Genomic DNA, 7,284 nt, shown 5'->3' on the forward strand with positions numbered 1-7,284 from the left:
CAAAAAAAAAAAAAAAAAAAAGAACTTAGTCATTGCCAAACTTCCACCCCAGCTGCAGAATCTTGTACATTAGCTTTATTGACTGATAAACTCTAGAAATTGCATATTAACAATGAAGGCCAATGTATGTAATTTTTAATTGTCAATTTTTTTTTTTTAATCTTGGCAGAGTATTGTTACGACTACCATAGCACAAACTTCAGGATCTTGTTAATTTTCCTGAGATAATGGATGGGCATTCTTGGAGAAGGTTCCATTCCAGAACTCAGAGCCCTGTGAGTCCAGTAATTTGCTTAGGAAGTTACCGCCTGCCGAGACCAGTGCTGGGGAGGTCGACTGACTGACAGCTGTAATTGATGGACACTGGTGATGATGCCAGGGGCACAGCTTTGTGGGGCAGGCTGGTGATCTCCTGCCAATGTCCACTTGAATATCACTGGGAAGGCAGGAGACGACCAATCATCGATGCCTTTTAATAGTCTGTTGACAGAATGTAAGATAAGGAATAGAGTTATGTAAGAAAGACTGCTGGGCAGAGCAGAGCAGCAACGGGAGAGGCAGGGAAAAGGAGGGGGAGAAAGAGAAGGAGGGCAAGTTTGAGGAGGATTCTGCAGATATTATTTAGGATAGGCTAAGTTATGCTGTTATAACAAATGACCCCAAATCTCAATGGCTTAAAACAACAAAGGTTTATTTCTTGCTCGCAGTGCATATCCATCGAGGGTCAGCAGGGGTCTCTGTTCCATATTGTCCTCAGTCTGGGACCCAGGCTGATAGAGCCACCACCATCTGGAACACCATTATGGGAAGGAAAGAGAGAGAGTGGTGAATCGTGCACGACTTGTAAAGAGCCCACCCGGAAGTGACACCTATCACTTCTACTCCCATTTCATTGACAAAGGAAGGCATATGCCCTGCCTCGCTCAGAATCAGTGGAGAAACACAATTCTCCCCCATGCCCGGAATGAGAAAAACTGGAAAGTTTGTGAATAGCCTTAATATCTACCTCTCAGAGAATCCGAGATTCTAGATCTGGAAAGAATTTGTACTAGTTGGAACCATTTGGGTTGCAAATATAGAAAGTGAAACTCAAACTACTCTAAACGAAGGACATTTACTGACTCACAAAACTAAAAATTCAGTGGTAGGTCTGTCTGTCTTCAGGCAAAACTTAATCCAGGGCATCAAATTCTCTAAGATCTGGTCTCTTTCCATCTCTCAGCTCTGTTCCCTTCCATGTAGGCTTTGTTCTCAGGTCTTCATAGTCCCAGAGTTCAAGTTCAATGGGAAAAGCGAGCCTGTACCTCTCTTCAATTTTAATAAAAATCTGAGGCCTCAATCTCTCCGGAACACATTGAGTCATGTGCATATTTCTGAACCAGTCACTGAACCCAAAAGGATGGAATGTCGGGCAGCCCTAAATCATACGTCTAGCCCTAGAATCAAAATTGAATTAACTTCATCAAAAGCATTTAGACCGGGCTTCCCTGGTGGCACTGTAGTTGGGAGTCCTCCTGCCAATGCAGGGGACATGGGTTTGAGCCCTGGTCTGCGAAGATCCCACATGCCGCGGAGCAACTCAGCCCGTGCGCCACAACTACTGAGCCTGCGCTCTAGAGCCTGTGACCCACAACTACTGAAGCCCACTCACCTAGAGCCCGTGCTCCACAACAAGAGGAGCCACCGCAATGAGAAACCCGTACACCGCAACGAAGAGTAGCCCCCGCTCGACGCAACTAGAGAAAGCCCGCGCACAGCAACGAAGACCCAACGCAGCCAAAAATAAATAAATAAAATAAAAATTTTAAAAAGCTTTTAGACCCAGGGGAGGGGAGAGATGGTTCCCAAGGGGAATTCAGAATGCTGGACTAGAGTAAGTATCCAAAAATATACACAAATAAAATAACACATATCCACTATAGGCTGTAGAGATGCTCTGACCCAGTGGCTTTCCAAGTATTGTTTTGTGGATGGGAAGAGTAGGATGGAGTTCCTGCACTCTCCAATCTCCCTTTCAATTAGAGCAATTGTGCTTTGTTATACATTAACATTCCACGTAAGATTTTTTTGGAATTAAAAAAGGGGGATCCTCTGCTTTTAAAAAAACAGGGGGATTAAGCTACCCTGCTATTTGATCCCACCTGCTCGTTTTACAAAAGTAGAGATTGAGATTCAGAAAGATTAGTAGATTTCTCTTCATGTCTCATTGGCCAGAATTGGTCACATGGCCTCCTACCTGTAAGGGAGGCTGGGAAAGTGAGCATCTGGCAAGGAGAATGGAATGATCACAACTGGCCTAGAGATAAACGGCCCATCCCCTAGGGCTGGGCACATTGCCACCCCACACAAAGGTGAGGTTCCTTTAGGAAAAGAGAAGGAAGGAAATGGCTCTCAAGGAGCTGTCAGCTGTGGTGGTATGAGTCTGATCTCATTGAAAGTTCCTTAAGGCTAGGACTGGGCCTTGTGCCTCTGTTTATTCCTCCACTGGTCTATGAAATGTGCCTGCAATGATCTCCTTTAATCCTCACAACAATCCTGTGAGGCAGTGAATCACACACTGACTGTTAAACTGTCCAGCTAGAATGGACTTTTACCATTATGATTGTGCCCAATTTTACAGAAAGAGAAACCGAACTTCAGAGATGAATTAATTACCCAAGGTCACACAACTAGTAAATTTTTCTTGTTCCTTACTTGACACCTTTAGTATTGAAGGAGGAGGGAACTTTACACACAGATCTTTAACCATGTAAGGGTTGACTGTAGAAAGGCGGGGGGCAGACAGTGAGAAATGGGGCGTGACAAAGGGAACAACAGCATGTGCAAAGGCCCAGAGGCAAAATAGTGTATATGAATGGCAAACAGGTTTGCCATTTGCAGGTTTAGAAACTAATGTTTAAAGGAACATTATACTTAGGAGTTCAAGACTTGTATGAGGGCAATAGAGAGCCGATAGATATTTCAGGCAGAAGAATTATATCATCACATATGCAGTCTATCTTCAGTGGGGAAAATCAACTTCAGGAAACAGGACTAGAGCTGGAAGGCCATTGAGGAGGTGAGAGATGACAGTGGCCTGCATTACAATGTTGGTGATGGTAACGAAGTGTAGATTCAGGGAAAAAAATCAAGGACATTGAATCCACCAAGTCTGAATCCAGATTTCGTAACCAGAGGTGACGATCTGGAGAAAATAGAAAAAGCCAAGACTGAGTCCCAGGTTTCTAGATGGTGGTGCCATTGGCTAAGCTGGGGTAGGTGGGAGGTGAGTGTGGAGGGCAGGAACCCAGGCAGCCTGGCTCCCAAGGCTGCACTCCTCGTCACAATTCAGTCTCAATCCCCGACACTTAACACGCAGTAGGAAAATATCAGGACTCAGGACTGGGCCAGGGGTATTAAGGGAAACCTGATGGAAGTGAGGAAACCTCCCTCATTGGGAGGAGGGAAAACTCCCTCCTCACACAGCCAGTTCCTCACCCTGCCTCAGAGCCACCATCTTTACCCCTCCCCTGCACCCAAGGTAAGACATCTGGACCCTCAGGTTCATCTTAGACTGACTGCAGTCTATCTTGGGCACCCCAGACTACGCCTTAGGGTGCCCAAGATAGATTCTATAGAATCTGGTATGCACTTGATTCCTTTCTCCACCTGTATCCTCAGAGAATCACCTGGGTGCTCTCACACCTGTTACCCTGAAGCTCAGACTCTGTGCCTGGTACAGTACTGAGGGAAGGAGTACCAAAATTAATGATTTTGACACTTGTTAAATTCATCCTAAAACTTGTGTGGAAGAATAAATGCCCCCAAATAGACAAGTCAAAGAGTTTTGAACAAGAAAAGCAAAAAGTAAGGACTGCTCTGTCATATTGTAAGATATATTGCAAAGCCATAGTCAGATAAACAGTATGGGGCTCCAGACAAATAGCCTAGGAGAGTGCAGAACCAGATCTGTGTGTTTCTGGAAATGTACATGCAAAGATGAAAAGCCAGGTCAAAGCTCACAGAAGCATGTACTTTTTGGAATCACCTTGTTTCCAGTCCTGCACATGGATGCTAATATGTGAACAAAGAACATACTGGCTTTGCAGGTGGTCCTGGAATGAATGACTTCTAAGGCACACCACAGACAGGCTCACCCTCTAACCAAAAACCGGGACACAGAAAGCATCATCATTACTTCACTCTGGTGGAACTGAGGCTCTGAGAGGTTAAGCCACTTGCCCAAGGTCACACAGCTGGCATGCAGCAGAGATGGGATGCAAACCCAGCTTTCCCTGACCCTAGAGCCCATGCGCTCTGCTGTCTCTTCCTCAGCAGCAGCCCCATGTGGAGAGGAAGCAGTGTGAGCTGGAGCCATTGTGAAAGCCCTAGAAGCTGCTAGAAGCACTTGAACTCAATCTCTGAAGGGCAAGTGGATTTAGACAGGTGACTGGGATGATGGCTCTGAGGCAGGGGACCCAGCCTGGGGAAAAGGGCTTGGAAAGTGACTGTTGAGCCAGTGTGACCAGAGCACAAGATACCCAGGAAGGGTCTAGGGAGACGGGGTCACCTGGGAGAATGGGGTCAGACTGATGAAGAGCTTCAAATGACTTAGAGAGGAATCTGTTGGGAGTATAGTTTTGATTTTGTCACTCTCCCGCTCTACAACCTTCTGTAGCTCCTTTGGCTACTGTCTCCTGGCTAGTAAGGTAAGAGTATGTAGATGGAAAGATGGGGGAGAGCCTGGAGACAGAGAAACCAGTTAGGAGGCTGATGTCACAGTCCAAGAGGGAGGGGCCAAGGGCCTGGAGGGGATGGGAGAGAGGAAGAGCACGCACTTTGGGACAGGGTTTTGTGAGATGCACGCCAACCCCACCCCGCCCCTGGCCCTCATCACATTGAGGATCACTGCTTCTCTGTAGCATCAGATAACATTTCAAGGTCAGCAAATAGCAGGTACCTTATTCTACTCACAGTAGAATTGAGCTGTGAATAGCCAGAAAAACAACTGCTGCCTAAAACTGCAAAGAACAGCCAGCAACTCCCTCCTGGCTCCATCTAGGCACAGAAAATGAGAGTCAGACATTCCTAGGTTCATATGTCACTTTGATGCTTACTCAGGCAAGTAAACCTTTCAGCACCTCAGTTTCTTCACCTGTAAAACGGAGATAGTGATAGTATGTACTCCATAGGTTTGATGAGGCTTTACTGAGCTCATGTACATAAAATCTTCAGTAGAATAACTGGTATGCACTAAGAGCTCAATAAGGTAGCTATTATTATCAATGACAAAATCATTGTTTAGGTAATATGTTAACTGTTAACTGTACTATGCGATTGTTATGCAGCTTTTAGCAAAGGAATTGGTGTTGGAATTCTCAAACATCACTTATTTAATCACCAAGGTGGCGACATGGGCCTTATGACTAAGAAATGTCAGAAGATGAAGGAAATTCCATTCAATTCAATTCAGGAAGTTGTGAATTGTCATTCCTGATTATAAATTGTTAGAGAGATAGATGGACAGATAGTAAATCATGAAAGCTAACCATATTTCCCTATTTGAAGTACTGATTGCTATTTAAAAAACAAATAAAGAAAAGGAAAGAAACGCCTATTATATCTCCCTCCAAAAGCCCCTGCTTCTGTGACAGAAGTCCATCGTGTCACCTCTAAGAGTTTTCATTATTCAGCAGTTTTGGGAATGAGTGATTGATGTAATTAAAGTTATTGGTAAAGAAAGACTCAGTTACCATGGAATAGATGAGTCAGCAGAAAGTTTAAGTAATGAAATAATGTTCCAAGGAGTGATTCTTAAAATAAGATTTTTTTTTCACTCTAGACATCTTAACCATTGCTGATCAGCAAAAAGATGTGATGTAGATAAGAAATGGAGAAAACACACTACACAATTTTAGAAATTCTCAGGTGAAATCATTTGCAATCATATGAAACCATATTTATTGAGTAATAATGGTAAGCACTCACATTTCTTGAGAGTCCACCATGTGCTTCGGTGCACTTTGCATCCATTATCTCATTTAATCCTCACCCTGTGAGGTAGGTACTGTATTATCCCTGTTTTATGGATGCTGAATTTGAGAGAGGTTAAGGAATTTTCCCAGGGTTGCACAGCTGGCAGGGGGCACAGATAGGAACGGAATCCAAGAAGTCTGGCACCCAATAGGGTCCACCTTCTCCAGTACCACAGGTGCTGGGCCTCTCTGTTTAGATTTCTTAGTCATCTAATCTGGTTCATTAATATACCCAAGATAGTAGAGGGCAGTCAGGATTTGAATTCACACCTGTCTGACCCCAGAGCTGTTTCAAAATTCATTTCTATGGGAAAAATCCAAGTACACTGGCTTGGAATCCATTTCTTTGTTTTCATTTCCATCAACGTGTGTTGAATATCCAGGACACTCCAGGCTTTGGGCTCTACTTTGGTGCTACAAAGATGGCTGGGGCAGGGAGACCTTCAGGAGGTATGTGATGGTCAGTATGGCAGATGATGAAGTTCAGACTAGTGCAGTAGGCGGGGGAGACGGTTGAACAAGATCCCTCAGAAGGATCTATGGGACTTGGGGAGTGGATGCATATGAAGCATTGGTGAAAGGAAACTGTTGGCATGTTTCTGAAGTCCTTCCACTGGGTCACTGGATGAAGGAAGGCAAGAGAAGCCAATGTGGGGTTGGGGTGAGGCGAGGAATGGGAAGGAGGTGACTTTAGTTTGGGACATTTTTTTTTCATCTTTTTATCTGGCTTTATTCTTTTTATATATATATATATATATATATATATTTATTTATTTATTTATTTATTTATTTATTTTTATTATTTTTAGTTTTTATTGAAGTATAGTTGATATATAATATTATGTTACAGGTGTACAATATAGTGATTCACAATTTTTAAAGGTTATTCTCCATTTATAGTTATTATAAAATATTGGCTATATTCCCTGTGTTGTACACTGCATCGGCAGGCGGACTCTGAACCACTGCGCCACCAGGGAAGACCCTTGCAGCTTATTTTATACCTAATAGTTTGTACCTCTTAATCCCCTACCCCTATTTTGCCCTTCCCCCTATCTGCTCCCCACTGGTAACCACCAGTTTGTTCTCTGTATCTGTGAGTCTGCATCTTTTTTGTTATATTCACTAATTTGTTGTATCTTTTAGATTCCACATATAAGTGGTATCAGACGGTATTTGTCTTTCTCTGTCTGACTTATTTCACTTAGCATAATACCCCCCAAGCCCATTCATGTTGTCACAAATGGCAAAATTTCATTTATTTTATGGC

This window comes from Lipotes vexillifer, unplaced genomic scaffold, assembly GCF_000442215.2.
Source record: "Lipotes vexillifer unplaced genomic scaffold, Lipotes_vexillifer_v1.1 scaffold342, whole genome shotgun sequence".
Lineage (NCBI taxonomy): Eukaryota > Metazoa > Chordata > Mammalia > Artiodactyla > Lipotidae > Lipotes > Lipotes vexillifer.